General features: G+C 24.5%; 1 protein-coding gene across 1 annotated transcript in view; it reads left to right on the forward strand.

The window, feature by feature from the left end:
- Positions 1 to 23,258, forward strand: part of LOC134829964 (protein O-mannosyl-transferase TMTC2) — a 98,061-nt gene that overhangs the window by 19,871 nt on the left and 54,932 nt on the right. The gene's annotated exons all lie outside the window — the stretch shown is intronic.

Consider the following 23,258-nt stretch of genomic DNA (forward strand, 5'->3'; position numbering starts at 1 on the left):
TTAAAAATATTTTTAAATTATTTTTAAAAACAAAAAATTAGATAAAATAAATAAATATTATAAACAAATTTAAAAAAAATATATATTTTTTTTTTGACATTTTTTTGTAAAATTTTACATTTTCTTTATTTTTTTAATTTTTTTTTATAAAAATAAAAAATTAATTGATATTAAATTTAAATAAAATTTAATTGAAAATATTATTCAAAAAAAAAATTAAATTAAAAATAAAATTCTAATTAAAAATAAAAAATTTAATTTATTTACTTTATAATTTAATTAAAAATTAATTTTAATTTTATTTAAATTAATTTTATAAAAATTTATTTTTAAATTTAAAAAAATAAATTTAAATAAAATTAAATTAAAAACTAATTATAAATATTTTTTTTTAAATTTTCAGTTTAATTTTTTTTAATATTTTTTTTTGTTTTAATTTTTATTATATTTTAATTTTAATTTAAATAATTGTTTATATTATATTTTCAATTAATTTTTATTTATTTAAATTATTTTTATTAAAATTTAATTTCAACTAATCTAATTTAAAATTGAAATTATTTTAATAAAATTTAATTAATTGTTTGAAATAAAATTAATGGAAAATTTTACAAAAACTGACCCAAATTTCTAATTTTACGAAAATGTTTCTCATTCAGTCCCAAAAAAAATCATAAAATATTTTCCGGAAATTATGACCAAATTTTATTTATATTTCCACATGTCACATGCTGATTTATGTCTAAAACTCGGGTTTATTGATCTATTTAGCTTTAATGCCAAAAAAAAATTTAAACCCTGAATTTCGTCACATCTCTTTTTTTTATTCCAATGTGTCACTTTTATGTTTTTACCCCTAAAACATTCAATCCTTACAAAGTTCACTAAATTAAAACATAAAAAAAAATACAAAAGGCAATAAATTTTCTTTAATAAAAATAAGCCACACATGTCTCTGTGTTTCGTGTGTTGTTTTCCCAACTTTTGTCAGAATCTGATTTATAATACAAAACAACAACAAGCAACGACGCCACACAGAAAAAAGGACAGATCAAACCTTTTTCTTGCAAGTTTTCGACATACCTGTCTAAGAAAATCATGAAGTTTTTTGCCCTTTTGTCATATTTCGGTGTCGGTGCGACACATAAATAAATTCATGTGAGGATAACACATTGTTCGCTCACTCGAATCAGGTACCGAAAATGAATTCAAACAATAAATATTTGAACGATGAGTGTTCAAGTTGTTAGAATCGAGGAGAAACTTCAATTCACCCGAGAGAGAGAGAGAGAGAGATGGAGCAGAATCAAAACAAACAGCCCAAATAATAAGCAAAAAGCATACAAGTAAATGAAATTTGGTGCGTGCGGTATTGGTTTGAATTCGGTTACAAAATGCATGAATTCGACTTTTTTTTTGTGATTCTGTGGGGCTTTTCACATCATCCAGGTTGGTATGTGTCAAATATTTGATTATCCAAAAAGTTTGTTACGTCGAACGAATTCGACAGGGACACCCTATGACGTCGACAATGACTGCTATTCACTCCTTTCATTATTGGTTTTGGTCTGATTTTATGCAAAATTAAACATATTGCGGCATTTTACTGCACGTATACAATACACACACACACACTCGTGTACGACGTACATTTATTCAAAATCGGCCCCTGATAATAATATTCAGTTATATAAATTTATTCCGTACGAAAGATAAAACATTTTGTATTAAAAATAAATGGCTTTTGCTTTTATGTGACTCGTTTTTTTTTCTACCGCATTTCAAAGAGTTTTGAAAAAAATTGAGGTTATTTTTTGTTGTCCGTTACGCTTTAAAAAAAGAGGCTTTTTTGTAATAATTTTAAAATATTATTATATTGACCTTGAATGACCTTGAAAAATTACTTAAGGGTTTTATGTAGAAATTTTTAACTTTTTTGAATTTTTGGGACCTCAAATAAATTTTTAAGACCCTAATGGAAAAATATTGAGCTTTTCTCAAATAAACTACAGGATAAATAGCTCAAAGCTCATTTAAGTAATCATAAAAGTTAAATTTAAAAGCTAAAAAATTTTAGACATCAAAATTTAAGTGACCTCTGAAGTCAAATTAGAGGTCTTAAATGTTATCTTAAGTACCCAAGTTAAACTTTTAAGACATTGAAGGTTAGTTCAAAACCTTTAATGAAAGTTAACGAATTGCTAGATTAAAGTTTCAAGTCAATTTCTTGAAATATTAAGATAAAATTTTAGGACCCCAAAATTTAAAGTTAACTCTATAAAAGGAAATTTTAAACTTTAAGGGCAAATTAGAGGTCTTAAATTAATTAAAAAGCTTTTTTAAAGCTCTCAATGAACTTTACAAGATACTCAAAGGTCTATTTAACTTGTCTTTAACCAACTTTAAGACCTCAAGGCAAAATTTTGAGACCTCAAGGCAAAATTTTGAGACCTCAAGGAAAAATCTTAAGACCTCAAGGAAAAATATTAAGACCTCAAGGAAAAATCTTAAAACCTTAAGGCAAAGTTTTGAGACCTCAAAAAAATCTTAAGACCCCTATCGTCAATTTAATGTCTTATAAAGCAAATTGAATTATTAATAAAAATTATTTAAAAACAAATTTAGAAACCTTTTGAGATTTTCTGACCTCCTAAAAATCAATTTTAGGACCCCTTTTGAGTTTAATTTCAAAACAAAATACGCTCAAGTAACTTATCCAAAAAAAATTTTTTTAAATCATTTCCATTCATTCTCTGTTTGTTATGTATCAATTTATGTACTTTAACTCCTCTCCTCAATCCACACGTAAATTTTTCGGTAGAATTTTAAAGTTGGTAAAAAAGGTTTGATGTTGGGTAGCCTCATACCCGCTCGTCACACAGAAAGGATTGGTTGCCATAATAAGCGGAAACGTTTTATTAATAATAAAAATGTTATCGGGTTTATTTGTTGTTACCGAAAAATAAAATAAAAAGGGAAAACCCGAAAAAATTTCTTCTTTTCCTCTCGTTCAGACATGCCTGAGGTGACACAAAAGCCAATTATGGATGCGTGCCGAAAACTTTTACAAGTATTGTGACAAGCAAATCAAAAACCTCAGAAAAAGTTAACATGATAACATCGCATCGATGAATACGTTAAACGACTAATGGCTGGTTGAGAGATTATGAGGGACCATTGTTTGTGATTAATTTTTCGACAATGTTTCAAAACAGGAAATCACTTCTTTCTTTGAAGTTTTTTTGAGATAAAATCCGGTCAAAAGTGAAATAATGTGGAAAGGCACTTTTTACTTTGATTTGTCGAAAAAGTTTTTCTTTTGTCAACAATTACTTCAAAGTCGGGATTTTTGAAGAATTGGAAAGAATTATGGGATGAGAAATTGGTTTTTTGTCAGAATTCGGAGAAAAGATGAGTTACTACGGTTTATAGTAAAAATGTTTTCTGTGAAATTTTCCTTGCCATTTGTTATTTTTCTTGGAAAATTGGATTTTTATTTTTACATGTTTACAAATGTTGGAAATATTTTTTTTTTATAAAAACTTAAAGTAAAAATTTATTTTTTTTTTAATTTTCTTAAATTTAATTTACTTTGTTAAAACAAAATTATTTACTAAAAAAATAATAAAAATTAATTTAAAAAAATTATTTTATTTTAGAAAATTAATTATAATTTTTGTAAGAAAATTTAAAAATAAATTAGTAAAGTATAAAGATTTTTATTTATTTTTTTTTGATTATTTTATATTTATTTATTTTTTTAAATTAAATAAATTTATTAATAATTAAAAATTTTTATTTTTTTTTCTTAATTTTTTGGTTTTTTTTAAATTTTATTATATGAAAATATTTTAAAAATTTTATTATAAATTAATAAATTATTTAATAATTATTTTGAAATTATTTATTAATTTATAACAAAATTTTTAAAATATTTCCAGATAATAAAATTTAAAAAAATTCAGAAAATAAAAAAAAATAAATTTATAAATATTTTTAATTATTTATAAATTTATTTAATTTCAAAAAATAAATAAATATTAAATAATTAAAAAAAAAATAAATAAAAATTTTTATATTTTATTATTTTTTTATATATTTTTTTAAATCGAATATTTTTTTAAGACCCAATTTTATTTTTTTTTTTTCATAAATATTTTTTATCATTTCCATTTTGAGCAAAATCTCATCAAAAAATTAGCTTTTTAATAGCATTTGATCCCAAACTAAGATAAAAAGTCTCCAAAACTTCCCTTTCAAAGCTCTTTTTGTTTTATTTTCTCATAAAAAAAAACTCCTGAATCTCATTTTACTTTCAAAATTCACTTGCAAGTATCTTTTTCTATTATCATCTTTACAACGACGTCGCCCCTCAACAGATAACATCAGACGTCGTCGTCGCTGCTTATGCCACAAAGGATATATCGATGTTCCTTTATGTCTCTTTCCGTCTCCGTGATAATTTTTCCCATTAAATAATATTGCAAAAGTCTGTTCTTCTTCCACATTTCGCTCAAATACTGAAAAAAAAATCTCTGTATTACAAACCAATTTCCATAAAATTTTACGAGTCCGCGTTTTTTTTTGCTTTTGTATTCGCCATGGCCTCTTTTTTGTGACAAAACAAACGTTCTTTAAAGAATTCGATTTCGCTGTAAGTAATAAAAATAAATACAATAAAGCTTAGTAAAGTAAATTTCCTCGTGAAAATTGAGTAGCAGAGTCAATTTTGAAGTCGTTGACTTGTCGTCGTCGTCGGTTTTTAGCACCCAATTTTTTTTAAAGGACACGAAAAAAAATTTCCCTTTGGACATTTTTTGTTCCGTGTTTAAAAATTTTTATTTTTGACATCGCAAAAAAAATTGTGGAACAACATTTACTTTATTACACATCAAATGTACGAATCTTAATGGACAAACCATGTTCTGATCGTTGTTGTTGTTGCTGCTGCATTCTCTCTTTTCAAGTCCTTTTTTCGTCGTCGGACTTGTGAACAAAAAAAAATGGCAGAATGGAACTGAAAACAAAAACTCAAGGGGATAATATAATGGAAGTTTTTGCAAAATACAAACTCGCATGCATCGACGTACGTGGCTTCCTTGTACACTCAAGTATCCTTAAAACGTTTACATTATGTGCGAAAGAGATCTCTCCAGTTGTAGCATTCGAGCGGATAAATTGTGTGCCTTAAGCAAGACACATGAGTCTAAATGCATTTATGTCGTCTCTCTTATCGCATACTCTCGAACCCACACACACACACGAAATTTGTTGAGATCTATCATGCTGCAAAGTAATCCTCGAATGACCACTCATGTTTTTTTTCTTGTTGTTAAAATGGATCCCTTCTACATATTTTTGCTGTTTTTTTTTTGACCGGAATACCAAATTTTGGGCTAGAAGCAAACAACAATTTTTCAGCAGTACATACTTAGTCATATAGACACCTATCATAAGTCTTGAGGCACACACAGACAAAATCATATATCATCCATGTGAGAATTAAGAATATAAATGGCATAAACATGGTGCTGCTGGCTTCTTTCTACGCTCTGTGAAGTTAAAGGAGGTAATTTTAAGTTATTTAAGGAATTTGTTTCTTTAAAAACTGAAAAAATCAATATTTTATTAGAGGTTATTTGAAGGTCATGAAACTTAATATTACTTCAAAAGCTTTAAAAACCAATTAAAAAGTTTTTCGTAAAAGCTTTGTAACGCTTTAACTCGAGTTAAGGCTTTACAAATACTTCTAAAGATTTATTTTAAAAAAATCTTTGGAGTCATGAGAAGGTTTATAAGGTCTAAAAATTCAAAAAAGTATTTTAGAACTTGCTAAAAATGATAAATTTGCTTTGTAGGCTTCATTGCATAACAAAAGGGGTTGAATATTAAATTTTAATATAAATCTCGATGAAATTTTGATAATATAATCCATATTTAAGGAAAAAATCTAAAATTTTCGAAAGTATATTTAAACTTTAAGACGAAACTCAAACTCAAAGATCAAAAATTTAATTAATAATAATATAAAAAATTTGCGAATCGCTTATTGCTAATTCAAAATGTCAGAAAAATTAAATTAACTAAATTAAAAATTTGATTTGACATATTAAAGAGTTTCTATATTGCTTAAAAAAATTAATTTCTAAATTCAATTATTTTTTACTTCATTTGTAGATAAGATTTTATATCTAAGGGGTAGCCTTGACCATACAACTTTTGTAACGCAATAAATCGCATTTAAAATTTACAAATTACTCAAAGGCTTGATTTTATATACTCGCTTTAGTCATTAGAAGGTTTATGTAATTAAAAAATTTAGAAATGAACGTCAAAACTCGTAAAAATTGCAAATTTAATATGTAATGTACATTGCATACCTTAGTTTTATTAGAAATGGATTTTTTTTAATTCTTTGAAAATTCAAACTTAATATTTGATAAATTAAAATTTATGAATTTTTTTTTGATTTTTTTCCAAAAACAAATTGATGTCAATTTAAAAAAATTCTTTTGAAATTTGAGAATCGCTTTTTGCTAATTCGAATTTTTTGAAAAAATTGTTAAAATTGAATAAATCCTTTGAAAAAAATGCTAAAATTAAGCAATTTTTAAATCACAGAGCTTTTGTTCTCTTTCCTTCTCATTCTACATTTATTTATTTATTTTCTACGACGAGTTGGAGTCTTGTGAAAAAGAAGAGAGACAAAAACGCACACATTGACAACAACAACGCACACGAACGATGCATTTATTAGAATTTTCATTGTATCGTTAAGGGACCTTACCTCACTTTTGTCTCATATTTCATAGTTGTTGTTGTTGCTGCTGTTCATGTGCTAATTGTCTGTATAAACTGTGTTGGTGTTTGTGATGCCCAAACCACTAAACTCCGTATCTCGCATCGACACAGAATGGCAGCACCGAATAACGAGCCAGATGAAGGTGCAATAGAGCGTGAAGGTAGAAGACAATTTGCACATCGTAACAATTTTCACACCGTTTGACATATGATTAAGACATGGGCCCGGCTGCACGTGTAAAAAGGTGCAAAAAGTGGGTTGATGGCGTGATATGTCTAACTGGAGCGTGGTAAATGACCTTTTCGCAATAACCTTTTCTTCGTCGTGTGCAAAAGATTTATTTAATAAATTGACAATGTGTTTGTGTCGCTCGCTTCAGGCAGGAATTTACCTCATTTCACAGCATTTCTTATCATCTTAGGTGTTTATTGCGCCATCAAAACCCATTTCTACCTCATTTGAGCGACAACGACGCAAAAGTTTAAAGTTTTTCTCGTAAAAATATTAAAATCACGAATCAAGCGATAAGTTAATACTTTATGATGTGTTTTGGATTGAGGTTTTGCTATTTTATGGGAGACAAAAGAAAAGTATCAAATGAATTTTAAGTGTTGCCAAAAGGGATTGGAGAAACATATGTGAAAGAGATATTTTTGGAAAAAGGTCTTTTGGATTAAATTTTGTGAGTTAAAGTCAAATTTAAGGTATTTTAAAGGTTGAAAATTACCTGTTGAATTTTATTTTTTTTTTTTTAAAGAAAATCTAAAAGAAAATTTTATAAGATCATTAAAAAAAATATTTTTTATTTAGTTAATAATAATTAAATTCTAATAATTAAAAAAAAATATACCAAATTCTAAATAAATAAATAATTTTTTAAATAAATTTTAAAAAATAATTTAATTTCCAATAAAAAAAAATTATTTTCAAAAGTAAATTAAATTATTTTTTTTTTATGTATTTCTCAGAATTATTAATTAAATAAATAAATTTATATAATTTTTATAAAAATAATTAAATAAAAGTAATTTAATTTTAAAAAACAAAATTTAAAAAAAAAAAAAAATATAAAAAAATATTATCCAAAAAAAAATAAATTATTAACTTTATAAATTTTTGAAAATAAAAACAAATTAAACAAATAAATAAAAAAATTAAATAAAATAAATTATTTTTTAAATAAATAATTAATATTTATTTTTTTCTGAAAAAATAATTAAATAAAAGTAAATTAATTTTCAAAATAAAATAAAATTTATTTAGAAGAAAAAAATATATTTTTTTTTATTTTTAATTTAAATTTTATTAATTTATTTTTTTATTTAATTTAATTAATAACTTAATACTTTTTTTGAAAAAATAATAAAAATATTTTTTTTCTTTTAAAAAAATTTTAATTTTGATAAAATTATTAAAATTATTTAATTATTTAATTAAAAAATAAAAATAGTTAAATTTAATTAAAATCGTTAATTTTAAATAATTAACTTAATAATTTTTCTTAATTTTTAAAGTCCTTTAAAAAAATCAAAATACTTTAAAATTACCTTTGATGCTTGAAAATTCTCCTCTTTAATTACTCATCAGTTCAAATATTCTCACTTCATCACTATTTAAAGCAAAAGTTACGATAAAATTAAAATAAATACTCATTCCATGAGACTCAGTCCTGTCATTTCACACAAAACCGTAAATACATATTAATGTAAAACCCTACAAATCGAAATGTTGAACGTGTATCGAATTTCCAATTATGCCTTGTAAACATAATATTATCTTCACAACTTTTACGTGTTCTCGTACCTCAAAGCACGACATAGAAGCACGTCACCTTCTCCATTTGATTCATTATATTTGTATCATCTGTTAACTACTTAGTCTTGTAAATGTTAAGGGTACTTGACCGAGCATATGTAAAACTTGCCACTTTTCCCTTGCTTCGAGTATGTGTGCCAACAATAGCTTCTGCCCAGGTAAACACTTTTTTTTTCGAGTAGCTGAGGATTGATTTTCTTTCTTCTTGTGTCTTCTTTAAACTTTTGTACAAAGTATAATCACCCGAGATTAAAGCGAAGTGTGTGGTAAAGTTTCTAACGAGCACGAAGGATGGGTGACATAACAAAAGAAAACGGCTTCTCTTCAACGATCCAGGTATCAAGTGTTAAAAACCACATCAATAGTTTTCGTATCTTTATGAAAAATTCATGTCTCGAAAGCTAAAATATCAATCAGGAACAAGCGAGAAATAAAAGTTAACGTAAAAAATGTGCATTGGGGCAAAATTTTAGAATGTGCATTGGGGCGAAATTTCAAAATGTGCATTGGCTCTAAGTTAAAAATGTGCATTAAGGAGCTATTTTAAAATATGCATTGGGAAAATTTTTCATGATGTGCATTGGGACATTCACAGTTAATCCCAATGCATATTTCGAAGAATTTTCCCAATGCACACTTTGAAAATTTTTCCCAATGTTCATTTTGAAATAGCTCATCAATGCATATTCTTAAATTCTAACCCAATTTACATTCTTAAATTTTGTCCCAATACACATTTTAAAATTTTGCCCCAATGCACATTCTTTTTGTTTTTTTTTTTTTTAATTTTCATTTCTCGCTTGTGTCTCTATTAATATTTTAATTTTCGAGACATGAATTTTTTTATAGTTTACGAGTGGCTTACAGTTAAGTAGAATATCAATAATGTCAGCTTAAAGTTCCCTCCCGCCTTTTTTGCATGTTAAGCACAATCCCAGCGATGTGATGCGAAGAAGATTATGCTGTCTACTGGAATTAACGTTAAAAATGTAAAAGGACATCTCGTTGTTGAATTAAGTGCCAATAATCCAGACTTTTTTCCTCTGCAAAAAAAAATTTAAAAAAGTTTCAAGTTGATATGGCAACAGTTTAGTTAGAGTTTAGCTTTGGTTTTGGAGAAGAGGAAAAATAAAACCCCCTCCAACCAAATGACAAAAGATGCACATGCCTAATAAATTTTGTACTTTATAAACCGAATATCATCATGAGAGCAGAATATTATGCCGCCGTCGCGTTGTTGCCATTGCCCAATGTGCAGAAAGAAAAGTTTTTTTTTTATTTTTTGAGATTTTTTGGCACGGTTTCATCCAACCCGCCACAAATTATTGGGAATGTAAATATTGTTAATGTGACCATTAAATGACACAGGAAGAGTTTTGTAGTGCTGGTTGACTTTTTTTTGTGTTTTTTACTTGACATAAAATAAAAAGTTTTTTTAGGGGAAAAATGGGTTGATAAGCGAAGTAAATGGTTTTAATGAACTTTAAATATTTAGGACAAAAAGTGAAATTTATTTTATGGTTTTATAACAAAAAAAATAATAAATAAATGAAATAAAAATATTTAATTAAAAAATAAAAAAAAATTAAAAAATAAAATAAAATATAATAAAAAAAACGTAAAATATTAAAAAATATTTAAATATTTCGGTAAAAATTTTTTCATTAAAAGAATATTTTAATATAATTTATTATTTTTATTAAAATTTTTATTTATTTAATTATTAATTATTTTAAAAATTATTTATTTATTTAAAAGAAATTTAATTTTAAATTAAATCAATATTTATTTTAAAATTTACATAAATGAATAAAGATCATTGCAAAATATTTTATTTTTAAATTTTTCTTATATTTTAAAAATTATAAAATATATTTCAAAAAGATTTACAAAAAACAAAAATATTAATAAAAATATATTTAAAAAAAAAAATATTTTCTAACAAAAGAATAATTAAATTAAAAAAATTAATTTAGAAATTAAAAGATAATTTTTAAATAAATTTTCATGAAATACAAAATTTAAATTTTTTATAAAAAAAAATAAATAAATAAAATAAAATAAAAAAAATAAAAATAAATAAAAAAAATAAATAAATAAAATAAAAATAAATTAAAAAGAAAATAAAAAATATGGAAATTTTTAAAAATATTTAAATATTGATATTATAATTATTAATTATTTTTATAATAATTTTTTTTAGAATAATATTTAAAAAAAAGAAAAATCATTAAACCTTAATTAATTCATTTGTTCTTTTGAGCTCATTAACTCTTCTTGTTGACTTTGAATCATTAACTTTTTTCATGTAAACTGCACATCATTTATCTTTTAATATTTTTTTTACTCAACCATAATGTCTCTTTTTTACGATAATTAACTGATTGCATGTCTTTGCACAATTTATTTGTTAAACGCAACAAATGAAAAGTAAATTACTTCTCGACTCACAATTTTTTCTTCATAAAAAGAGGAAAAAAAAAATAAAATATAGGAAACGAAAAAAAAAATTATTAATTATCGTAAAAGCTTCATATTTCACGAAAATTATTCGAAAAGAACCCTTTTTAAGTCATTTCTATTAATTATGCCTTAAAACCGATAATTTCTCGACAATATTAAGATATCGCTCGAAGAAAATTCAAATTTATTGCGTCACATCAGTTTAAATCTCACCCGCATCACACAAACACACACGGATGAAAATCTGTCACCTTTATTGATGGATTTTGTCTCTTAGTTGGCATGCGGCGGCGACCGTTAAATTATCTCCAATTTGAATCAATTAGGACGGATTTCGGGTGTTTTTTGTGTCTCTTTTTCGTTCGCACGCTATTAAGTTAATGTACCTCGAAGGTTTTCGGGGGATTTTTGCGTGTTTTTTCGTCATGTGTGTGCCTAACGACGAGTAAATTAGTGTAATTTGTTCCGACAGTTATTTGGGCGGCAAGTTTTTGTCTTGTCTCGGGTAATCCATCAATCTTGTCAAATCTCATAAAAAAATATTTGGGGTGTTAATGGACGAGATCTCAAGTATTTTGCTTACGAATTTCATTGATTTGATGCGAAAATTGTCATTTTTACCCAAAAAAGAGCTTAAAACGACATTTTTATCTCTCAAGTGTCGAAATTTTGACGTTAGGGGAGAGTGGGAGAGTTGAAGCGTAATTTTTATGCAAATTTCGAATCCTTTAAACTGTCAAAAGTTATTAGACACCTTTTTTCAGAAAGACACTTGAGACAAAAGTTTCGCAAATCCTTAAACGAGAAAAGCCGAAAAACTCGCAAAAAGCAATTAACTTATGAAAAAAAAGTAATTGCAAATGAACCCTTCTCTCTTCATTCAGTTTTTTTTTGTATTTTTCTTATAATCAAGTCCGTTGTCGAAAAAAAAATCCGTACATAAGACAACCTTTGTTATCCTTTTTCTTTTCAACTGGCTACAGAACAATAAACGAAAAGCGGCAAAAAAAATGAAAGCAAGTATAATAAAAATATTCGTCTGTCACTAAAGTCTGCGAGAGAAAACTGTTACGATACAATTGTAAATACGAGCGAGCAGCAAAAAAAGGATAAATTTAGGTCAACTAAATGGAAGTCTTTGTACGAAATTCTTGCACAGGCGGAACGATAGCACCTAGCTATTAACGCGACGTAGCACGAGAAAGAGCAAAACACAAGAGGAAGAGGAAAATCATTCGATTTTTTTTTCTTAGGCCATAAAAAAGAACGACATTGAGGTAGTTGGCGTTGCGGGGCGGAACGAGTAACGGTATCGGATTTTTATGATTTTTTATATTTTTTATTCTTAAATTTTTTCTATCATTTTTATTTATTTTATACAATTTTTTAAAAACTTTTTTAAAATTTTATTTTTTTTTATTTTATTTTAAAAATTAAAATTTAATTGATTTTTTAAATTATTTTATTTTTTTAAAATTAATATTTAGATTTTTTAAATAAATTATTTAATTTATTTTTTTAAAAAATTAAAAGAAAATAAATTAATTAAATAAATAAAATTAAAAAAAATATATTTGATTTTTAAATATTTTGCAAGAATTTTACATTTTATTTTTAAATTTTTTAATTTTTATAATATAAAATTGATTTTTTTAATTTTGATTACACAGGATTTACATTATTTAAAAAAAAATAAAACAATTGATCTGAAAAATTTTAAAATTTCTATGATTGAAAATTTATTTAAAATTCAATATAAATCATTTTTTTAATTTCATTTTTTTTAACAAAAAATATTTTCAAATTTATTTAAAAATTTAAAAAAATTGTACAAATAATAATTTTTTTATTTAATTTATTTCAATAATTTAATTTAATAATTATTTTTTAAATTATTTTTTTTTGTTATTTAAAAATAATAGGTAATAAGTTTTTAATATGTTTTTGAAATAAATTAATAAATACAAAAAAAATAATTATTAAATTAAATATTTAAAATAAATTAAATTAAAAATTATTATTTGTACAATTTTTTTAAATTTTTAAATAAATTTAAATTAAAAAAATATTTATATTTTTTTCTTAATTTAAAAAAAAAAAATTTTTTCTTCGAAAAGACACAAATTTCTGTGAGATTTTTCCTCATAATGCGTTAAAAAAAATCCTAACACGACGCAAGTTAACAGAAAAAACCCGATCGATACCCAATTTTATTTGTTTAGATTTCCTTTCCGCTTTTTCCTGCTTCTTTGCCTCAAAATAAATATAAACAAACACGATAGTAGTAAATAGAAAAAAAAGTACACGCGCGACTTTTTTTCCATCTCTTCCACACAAAACTTCTCAAATTACAGTTCAGATCAAAGGAAATAAAGACAAAATAATTTTGTTTGCAGATACTCCGAAAAAAAAAGAGTCGTGATTTGAAAATCCATATAAAACTTTTTTTTTATTTTTTCCCTTTTTTGATTGAGTAATAAATTTGATAACAGAGCAAGGCATGGAAAGTTGCGAAAATACGGAAAAAAAATCCCAGCTTGTTGTCATAATAATCAAAACAAATATTCGGTTCTCTCGTACTCACGTTTTTTTTTTTTGAATCGACAGGAAAAAAATTGAAAAGAACAACAAAATCCTGATTTTTCGTGTTTTTGCGAAAAAAAAGGTAGAATGTGAAGTAAAAGTTGGTTAAAAGCATGCCACTAAATGCACTGAATCAAACCGAACGAGTCTCTACAAAATTTTTTTTCATTTCCAACATTTTTTTTCTCGTCTAAAGAATTTTCTCTTTTATTCGTTTCCAACATTTTCATGCATGGACCGAAAAAAGAGCACGACGATGTCATGTAAAACAAGATTTTAATGGGTTCAAATGTGGCATCAGTATGTCAAAGACATGACAAAAGCACGGCACTCTATAAAGCATTGCAATGCGCGACATTAATGTGCATTTTACAAATCTCCGTGTTTTTGTGTCTGAAACGTAAAAATGGTATTTTTATGTGTGTATGACATTATTTTTTTTTTTGCATGAAGTTTTAAAATAAAAAAGTTTTTCCTGCAGAGAAAAAAAAATAATAATAAAGAGAACTCTGTGCTAACCATGTTGGTTACGGTGAAAATGGCTGAATAGACGACTAATTACAACTTTGCAATGTCGGTTTCTGCGTTGTTGTATTTTTATTAAAATTATTCGCATGAACATTTTTTCGAGTTTTATTGTTGTCGCGCCGCGTTTCTGGATTACCATCCATGTCAAATTCAATTGACAGACTAAAAAAAATTTTTTTTACCTGATTTTTTTTTTTTTTTTTTTTTTTAAAAAATAAAAACAACAAAAAATAGAAAAATGGTTAGAATAAAAAAAAATAATTTTCACACATTTTTCCGATTGTTTAGACCAGATCTGAAAGTGACAATTTAGTAGTATTTAGGGTATAAATATGGGAAAATGTGTGAAAATCGATTATGTGTCAACCTTCAATTATTTTCCATTCTCGAACATGTCCTTTGTTGGGGATTCAATGCAAATCCGGCATCATGTGAAGTTCTTATGAAGGAAAAGAGTTTTGAAAAGTTTTTGTTAAAATGGAAGAATAAACGGGAAGCTTTGTGTATGAAATGAGGAAGTTTAATGGATTTTAGTTTGACAAAGATCAAGATTAAATAAAATGGATTTATTGATTTTTAGTTTAAATAAAGAGGAAATTTCAATCATATTTTATAGTTGAAATGAATAAAAATAAAATTTTATGAATTTTTTGAGACTTGTTGAATTAATATTTTTTTTTTTAAGTTTAAATTTAAATTAAAAACAATATAAATATTTTTAAATAAAATAAAATATAAATAATTTTGTTTTTTAAATAAAATAAAATTAATTTTGTTAATAAATAATTTCATATTTTTAATTATTTAATTTTTATTTTAAAAAAAATCAATAAGTTTTTATTTGATTTAATTATTTTAAACATTTTTATTATTTTTGTTCTATTTTAATATCCTTTTTTATTTAATTTAATTTTTAATATTTTTTCAATAAATTTTATTTTTTAATTAATTAAAATTTTAAATTTATTTATATTTTAATTAAATTTAACTTAAGTCAAATTAAATTTTAAAAATTAAAAAAAGCGCATTAAATTTTTAATTTTTTATAAAAATAATTTGTAAAAGCTTTTAAATAAATATTTAATTTTATTTGATTAATTTTAATTTAAAAAATATTTTCAAAATTGAAATTTAAATGAAATATAAATTTTTTAATTTTTAAAAATTAAATATTGAAATAAAATTAAAATATATATTTTTTAATTTAAAAAAATAAAATTTTGAAATAAAATTGATTTTTTTAAAATTTTTTTAAAATTAATTTTTTTTTAAATAATTAATTTTTAATTAATTATTGAAAAAAAAAATTAAATAAAAAATTTTTTAAAATTAAAATTTATAGGTATTAAAGTTAAATTAAAGTTATTTAAATTTAATTTATTAAGTTATTTTTAAACTTAATTAATTACTTAAAATGTTTAAATAATTATAAATAATAAAACAAAAATATTTTTAAAAATAATTTCTAATAGAAGAATTTTTTTCACTTTTAATATAAACAAATTTTGATATTTAAAAATTTTCTTTTGATTTTTTAAAACTGCTTTAATACTAAAAATAGATTTTATTTCTCATAAATAACACAACTTAAATTATTTTTATCACAAAATGGTACACAACCAGCTCATCTAACCGCACAGATAAATATTTCTTAATTTTCTTCGTGCAAAAAAGTCCTTAATCCTTGTTGCCTCGTACCATAAACAACGAGACAGCTAAGCTCCGTTCGGTATCTGGAGTGCCTTAAATCAATATTGCTCAGCAAAAAAGGTTTATTTACCTCCATGTCTGTGTTATGAAAACTATACCTTCAGAAAATTACATTAGAAAAACGATAGATTTTAAAACACATTTCGTTGCAAAAGTAAATTCTTGCCTGGAGAGAAAGTGAATGAGAGAAGAGATAAAAAGGCATAAATAAATATCCTTTCCTGCAACACAAAAAAAAAACAAAATAATTTTAAAAGAGGGGTTCTGAATGTGAAATTTTCTTCTAAAAACGGAGGAGGAAAATCTCTGTGGTGACTGCGGTATTTAAAATGTGTCTGAAATTAAGTTAATTTACTGCTTTGTTACTTTTTACTTTGGCAACTCCAATAAAGTTACTTTGAAAAGTAATCACCTGTGTGCTGTGTCTTTTTGCACTGCTGAGGCTAACATTTCAAAAGTTTTTTTTTCACCTTTTCATGGCAGCACAGCAACTTTGTTTAGACACACATTTTATGGCTTTTCTTCTCGGCCTGTTTCGGTAAAATTATAATTATCGGTTTGGGACAAGAAAAAGTTTATGTTTTATTTGATTTCATCAGTAACACCATGTAATTAGTTTAGAAAAGTATCCTCGTCGTCAACGTGACTCCGAAACTAACCAACACAAAAAACTTGTTTGTGGATTTTTTTTTCGTCGTTTCGCTTTTTCGTTGAACTAATTAAAGGTTTTTTTTATGACCTTTGGATATTATCGCTGGCAACATTTTTATGACAATTACCTTTTAAGCTGATAAAAATTGACTTTGCCCTGATTACCTTGACAACAAATATTCAACGTACTTATCTTGCTTCGTTCGTTTCCCCTTCGCATGAAATTTTTTTGTCATGAAAATTTTTTAACGCATTTTAGTGAAAAATTTTAGAAAAAAAAAGATTTTGTCCTTTAAGGTTGTCCATGAATTTAAACTTAATATTTATTTGTAAAATTTTTCGTGGAAAATTCATTAAATTCCAAACAAAAAAAAAATAAATTTTTTAAAAATATAAAAAATTTTTAAAACACAAAAATTTTAAAATTAAAAACTAAAAAAAAATTAAAATTAGAGAAAAATTCGGAAAATCTGAAAAATTAAAAAAAAAATTTCAAAAGCTTTCCAAATATTCATTAAGTATTAAAATTTAATTCATTTATTGACAATTTTTTTATAAAATTATGTCATGTTTTCTAAAATTTTCCAAAATTTCCTGAAAATTTCTAAAAAAAAATAATTTTAAATTTTTTCTTAAATTTTCTAATATATTTTAATTTTTTTCGATTTTATTTTTTGATTTTCTTATGTTTCACATATTTTTCATTAGTTTAATGAATTTTTCCAAAGTTTTCCGAATTTTCCTAAATTTTCAGGCTTGATTTCAAGTTTTTCAAAATTTTCATATAGAAAAATTTATTTAATTTTTTTTTAAATATAGAAAAGTTTAATGAAAAAATTTTGGAAAAATTCATGAAAATTTAGAAAAATTAGGGAAATTCAAGGAAATATTTATAATTATTAATTTAAAAATATAAGTTAACATTTTTCTGAAAAATTCTCAAAAAATTAAAATACATCAAAATTTGAATCAATATTTCAAAAAAAAAAAAGCAAATATTTTAATATTTGGAAAATTAAAAAAAAATAATTAAAATATTTTTTTAAATTAAAATATTTATTAAAATATTTTTAAAAAATTTAAAATATTTTAAAATTAAAAATTTATTTAAGTTTAATTTAAAAATATTTTTAAAAAATATTAAAATTAAAAAAAATCGAAAAATTCTTTAAATACGCTTCCATTTTAAAAAAAATCACATCTAATATTTTTACAATTTTTTTCATACATTAATGCCTTATACTCTCCTTCTGCTCCGTTTTTCATATCTTAAACGTAGAAAAACAGGAAAAAAAGAAGAAACTCGAATAAAATCATGATAAAAATGCCGCAAAGATACCATATCTAACCCAATCAAAAAATGTCTACTTAACCTCTGTTGCATGCTTGTTTAACTTAAGTCTTCTGTGTCGTCGTTCTCCGTCTACTTTTTCTCCTTTTCCTCACACACACGGCAACGGTAACAAAATCCTATAAATGTGGATTTATGTGCGGAGCACGGTTTCCCGGAAAATCTCCTTGTCACGGCACGAAATTTTGTCATGTCCCATCCAACCTTGCTAAAGACACACGAGCTTATGTTCGTTTGCGAGAAAATATGAGAAAAATATTAGAGAAAATTCCTCGGCTGTCATATACGAGAAAAGATGATTATTTATGTTGCAAGTTAGAGCATTATTATGTCATCCCTCAACAATTTCTTCTTCTTTCGCATCGTTCGCTTTCTTTGTCCTCACATCTAAAACATATTAAATTGGTAAACACTTTTCTGATGATTCCTTAACTGTTTTATCTGGCGAATTATGTGTTTCTCCGTTCTTTTTCGCCAGCCAGATAATAATTTGGATCACACTTGTTTGATTATGATTTATGGATTGGATTAAATGGCTTTCGGTCAAATTTCGTCTTTTTTGCTCTTTTTTCGCAAAAATGGAACAAAATGACAGAAAAAAGGGAATTTTTCATCAAAGTCTCGTCTCGGCAATCAAATCAAGGTTCCATTAGTGCAAAAAAAAACGACGACACAAAAAAAAATGTAACATCAAAGACTGCCTTCTGGGCATCCTAATTTAATTTGTCTCTTCAAGTACATTTCCGTACTTTCGCCCGGCTTTCATGGAAATTTATGATTATTTGCGAAGAGAGTCAAAAAAGTTGTGAAATAATCATAAAATAAAGAGAATCATAAAAATAAAAATAAAAATGGCGAATTAAAGAATTTTTTTTTTTATAATTTTTTCTTATAAAGAGGAGCAACAAGAAAAAACAAGCACGTTAGAGGTGTTTGACTCGCACCTTTTTACGTCATTTAAAGTTAAACTCATCACTTTGTCGGTTAGCTTTTATGTATTTTTCGGAGTCACGCTACCGTAATAAAGATGTAAACTAATTAATTTTTATAACGATTCACGGGGAGTTTTTTTCTTGGCGCGCTAAATATGATATTAAAGAGGACATTTGACGGGAGACTAGACTAATTAAAACGCAGAAATTTAGATAAAAATAAAGTTGGGTCACAAATTTAACCGGCGGAAAGTCGTTAATTTTTGTTTTTTATGTGTTTGTGGAATTAAAGGTCATAAAAATATTTTTTTTTTGTTTAATGTTTTTTAATAAAATATAATTTCAAAAATTTTTCTTAAGTTTTTAAAGAAATTTCTTTTAATTTTAATTTAATTTATTTATTTAAAATTTAAAAAAAACATTTAATTTTTTATTATTTTTTTAATTAATTTAATTTTAATTAATAAAAAAATTAAGTTAATAAATTCATAATTTTAAATAAATTAAATATAGGTAAACAATTTTAATTTAATTTAATTTATTTCTAAAATAATATTTTTTTAAAAATAAATTAAATATTTAATTCACAAAAAATGATCAAAAAATTATTAAAAATAATTTTAAAAAATAATAAAAATAAATTAACAAAAATTAAATTGAAAAATAATAAATAAAACAATTATTAAAATTAATGAAAAACAAAAATGTAATAAAAATTAAATTTTTGAATAAAAAATTTCTTTTGTGATTTTTTTTTATTTTAATTTAATTTTTTTTTTCAATATAAAACTCAGAAATTTTTCAAAAAATCTAAAATTTAAAAAAAAAATAATTATATTTATTTTTAAAAATTAATTATATTTTTTTAAACTAAAAAAAAAAAAATAAATAAAACAAAAATATTATTTTTTTTTTTAAATTCAATTTAATTTTTTATTTTTTTTTTTTAATTTAATAAAATCAATAATTTAATAAAAAAAAAATTTAAAAAAAATATCGTTTTTTTAAAATAAAAGATTTTTTTTTAAATTTCAAATCTTTAATTTTTACATTTTTATAAAATTTTATAATATATTTATGTCAAAAATTTTTTTAAAATAAATTTTTAAATTATTTTAATTAAAAATTAATTTTATAAATTTGATTTAAAATTTCTAAAAAATAAAAAAAAAAATTATAAAAAAAATTTTTCTTCAAATTTTCAACATTTGAATAAAAAAACTTGGAAAAATCCTCCTTTCTTTCCCCCTTAATACTCCATAATCCCCAATTTCTGCGTCACGCAATCATCTTAAATAACCCCTACTAAAGCTTAGCTGCATTGTTCGCACAAGAAAAAAGTCAAGCAGCAATTTAACTTTAAAAAAAAGTCGTCTTTGTCGTCATCATCATTTTGCATACAAATAGTTACGAACACTGAACACGACACGCACTCACATTCGCCGAATGTTGAATGGCACGTCTCGTCACATTTGTTCCTCCGACGAGAAAACGAGCTTGAAAGGAAAAATTTTGTAATTTCATCTCAAGTCACGTCACACAAATGATAAATTGAATGGATAAATTTTTTTGTCCATTCGCATTATGTTGCCAGGACGCAAAAAACTAAAAAAAAAACAGAAACAAGATAAAAATTTACGTGAACATCGCAGACAATTAAATAGATTTTTCTACAACTTGCGAAAAAAAAATTATTTTATTAAGAAAATTTTGTTTCCTTGAAAAAAAAAAAAAGTAATAAATGCGTCTCGTCGCGTTCGTGCCCTAAATTAACAGCGGAGAGCAGCTTTGTTGTCTAAAAACTTTTCTTTTGTGCGCTAATGAAGTGGGTTTTCGGACAACTTTTAACTCATGTTTATTTGATGTTCGCCTCCTGTGTCGTCGTGTTGCTTTGCTTAAGCCCGACAAACGTTTCAAACATTTATTTAAATTGTTTCTCCAAATAGCAGCAGGAACAACAAACGAACAATTTACAAGAAGAGCGAACTGTTACTCTTTAAATATTTAAATAATTCACTTCTTCTGGGCACGAGCGACGATAGTTTCGCAAAATACAAACTAAACTGTAACATGGGAGTTTTTTTTTCCTGCAAAGCCGCCCTTCGTCGTCGTTGTCGTCGAATAATAGTTTTGTGTGTATTTTTATTGCTGTTGCTTCCTTCTTGCTTTGTTATGTTAATGTCTGAGCTTGTTGTTGTTCCAATATGTTCTTCTTCTGCTTTTTTTTCACTTTTTGCTCCCGCACCAAGGACAAGGCAATTTTCGCTGCGTTCAGCATTTTTTGCTTCAAAACTCGACGCAGCAAAATATCAAATTTCAACTACTGTGACCTGATTTCACCCCACAGCCAGTCATGCTCACGTCGATGGTAATGGTTATGGTTATGGGAAAGTCGATTCATTGCGTTGAACGGGGGATGGTAGCTTGACGCAATGAAGAGTTATATGGGAGACAGACATCATCAAAGGAAATGAAAAGTTCGCGGTTCGAATAATTATTGATTTTTGGATCGAAAAAATAAATTTAAAGGAAAAAAAATGTTTTTTTTAAATGTACTAAAATGAAGAAAATAAGATGTTGAAAAAAATTTAAAAGTTTCGTTCCATTTTTCAAATTTTTTTTTATTTTTTTTTAATTTTATTTTTTTATTAAAAATAATAAAGAAATTTCATTTTCCAAAAAATTTTGAAGCTTAAGTTCCATTTTCAAAAATTTTGAAAATTTTCTCTAATTTTTAAAGACTTTGTTTCATTTTCCAAAATTTTTAAAAAAATTCAAAAAGCTCCATTTTCATATTCTAAAAGTTTTTTAAAAAGCTGACGTTTCATATTTTAAAAAATATGAAAAAGTTCATTTTCCTATTTGAAAAATTTGTAAAGCTTTCGTTTCGATTTCCACAAATTTAGAAAGCCTTTGTTCCATTTTCCAAAAATATATTTTTTTTTAATTTTTAAAATCCCATTAAAAATTTTTAGAACTCTAGTTTTTATGTTCCAAATAATTTAAAAAAATTCAATTCCATTTTCGAAAAAAAAATGAATTATTTCAGTTTCCATTTTGAAAAATTTGGAAAGCTTTTGTTCCATTTTCAAAAAAAAAAAAAAATAAAGAACTTAAAGTTCAATTTTTGTAAAAGTTGAAGAGCTGAAGTTTATTTTGTCAAAAATTCATAAAGCTTTAATTCCATATTCCAAAAATTTTAGAAAATTAAAAAAAAATAAATTGTTCCATTTTCCAAAAATTTAAAAAGTTTCAGTTTCATTTTTAAAAAATTTTTAAATTTACAGTTCCATTTTCCAAAAATTTAAAAAGTTTTAGTTTCAGTTTTAAAAAATTTTTAAAATTACAGTTCCATTTTTCAAAAATTGAAAATATTTCAGAATTAAAAAATTCATGAAATTCTTATTTAACTTTTTAAAAAAAAAAAAATCATGAGCGATGATTTTTAAAAATTTAAAAAAAAATTTTATTTTTTTCTAAATTTTTTCCGTAAAATTAAAAAAAAAAATTAAAGGCAAACTTCAATAAAAAGCAAACCGACAAAATTCCAAGAGACGAAAAAAATTCATCAATTCTAAATTTTCTCGTTTTATTTTTTTCATTTTATTTATTCAGAAGAATATAAACATGAGTTAAAAATAAAAGGAAACAACACACAGAAAAAAGCAATAATAATGTCAAATACATATTGAGAACGCCACAGATGGAGATGATTGATGACGGAAAACCTTTAAAGCGAACGACGGAATACATAACGAACGGTGAAAACTTTGAAGTGGGTTGTCGTTGTGTCTCTCTGTCGTCGTTTTCGTCGTCGTCGTCAATATCGCCGACTTCCTTTGGAATTGACTGAAAAAAAAGTTCAAGGACATCAATTCAATTAGGTTGTTGTTTATTTCTCAATTTTTCGTCAAAAAGCAAAAAAAAAATTTTTTTATTAAAAAAAAAAAGTCAAACAGTCACTTTTTTATTGATGATGATGATCAAAAATGCAATAATATGATATTTTTTTCCACGACATCGTGTCGAAGCCACAACCGGCAACGTGTACATTTATGTGTGTTTTGTGGCGGTGTCAACATCTCTCCCTTGTTTTAAGCAACAGTTTTATTATTATTCCTGGTATGTTATTGCATTTGCACTGAGCAACGCGCAACAAAACTGAATAAATTGTAAACTGAATGTAAACACAATTTCAGAGAAAAAAAAAGAAAATTTTTTCTCTGTTTTGTACAATGAGCGCTCAAATGATGAATGGTTTTTTCGTTGCGCCATGAAATGGACCAACTGTGTCTGTTTGAGAGATTTTTTTTTGTAATTTTTTTTGTTACAAAATTTCAGCTTGGAAAACTATACCAGTTGACGTTGTTCGACCTAAATTTAAAAGTTTTCGCTCGCTGAAACTGAAATGTTTGAACATTGT

The sequence above is a fragment of the Culicoides brevitarsis genome, chromosome 2 (assembly GCF_036172545.1).
Source record: "Culicoides brevitarsis isolate CSIRO-B50_1 chromosome 2, AGI_CSIRO_Cbre_v1, whole genome shotgun sequence".
Lineage (NCBI taxonomy): Eukaryota > Metazoa > Arthropoda > Insecta > Diptera > Ceratopogonidae > Culicoides > Culicoides brevitarsis.